General features: G+C 28.4%; 1 non-coding gene across 1 annotated transcript; it reads left to right on the top strand.

The window, feature by feature from the left end:
- Positions 1–365: 365 nt before the first annotated feature.
- On the top strand, positions 366–436 carry TRNAG-GCC (transfer RNA glycine (anticodon GCC)). The gene has a single exon. It is a non-coding gene; the product is annotated as a tRNA-Gly (tRNA).
- The last annotated feature ends 667 nt before the right edge of the window (positions 437–1,103 follow it).

The following is a 1,103-nucleotide window of genomic DNA, read 5'->3' as shown; positions in this document are numbered from 1 at the left end:
ATATTAAAAACTTATAACTTAAAATATAAATAATATTAATAGAATATAATTAATAATAATACTTATAATTTTCATCATTATAAAAAATTGTAGTTATCTTGAGATAACCTATATTAAAAATAGAGCTTAAATGAATTACTAATGAGATATTCAAATTGTTTCGTTATAAAAAAAATTAATTGACATAAGCTTTTTGAAAAAAATAAAAACTGAAGAAAAATATTAATATAAGATTAAAAAATAAAATTTTATCTAAGATTTCAAAGCATTACACATTTTAATTACAGTAAAATTAATGATAATAAATGAAGCTTAAAAGATTATTATTGTAATAAATATCCAATGTATCAGACCTTATTACATGAGCACCAGTGGTCTAGTGGTAGAATAGTACCCTGCCACGGTACAGACCCGGGTTCGATTCCCGGCTGGTGCATTCTACATTTTATTTTTAACTGCATTTTGAAAAATTCATAAGTAACTCAGATCATGTTTTGCTCCACATGCTGAATCGTTGACGAAGACATTTCATACCAAACTTCTACAAATACAGATGCTATTTCAAATTTGTAGATCCTAATTTGCATTCAATATTAAAGGAAAATGTAACTAAAGAATCATTGGCTTACAATTTAAGACAGACTTCGACATTTCCAAAAGGGACCAATACTTTTGAATATGACAATTCCAAAAGGCCACAAATACATTTTGAATACTTCTTTATTATGAAGTTAATGTGACACCAACACTTTCTGCGTTTCAATTGTGTCATTTAACCATTCTCTACACAATTAATAGCAGACTCTAATAGTAGTGGGGAACCAATACCCCGAGTCATGTACCAAAGTATTATTCTGACAATATCCTTGAGTCATGTTTGGATTACCGTTAGAACCCTTGTAAAAGTGCTTTCATATTAAATGGTACAGGGTATAAAGAATATTTTCTTAAAGGGTATGTTTAACACCCAAAAGTACTTTTTAAATGGTTATCCAAATATGCACATTGTTCACTAGCACATATGTTCCAGTATTGAATAAAACTTAATAAACCCAAACAGTAAAAACTGAAAGTACTTCACATCAAGCAAGGACCAAGAGAGG

The sequence above is a fragment of the Phaseolus vulgaris genome, chromosome 8, assembly GCF_000499845.2.
Source record: "Phaseolus vulgaris cultivar G19833 chromosome 8, P. vulgaris v2.0, whole genome shotgun sequence".
In the NCBI taxonomy this organism is placed as follows: domain Eukaryota; kingdom Viridiplantae; phylum Streptophyta; class Magnoliopsida; order Fabales; family Fabaceae; genus Phaseolus; species Phaseolus vulgaris.
Note: the sequence above shows the minus strand (reverse complement) of the source record. Positions and strands in the feature narration are given on the sequence as shown.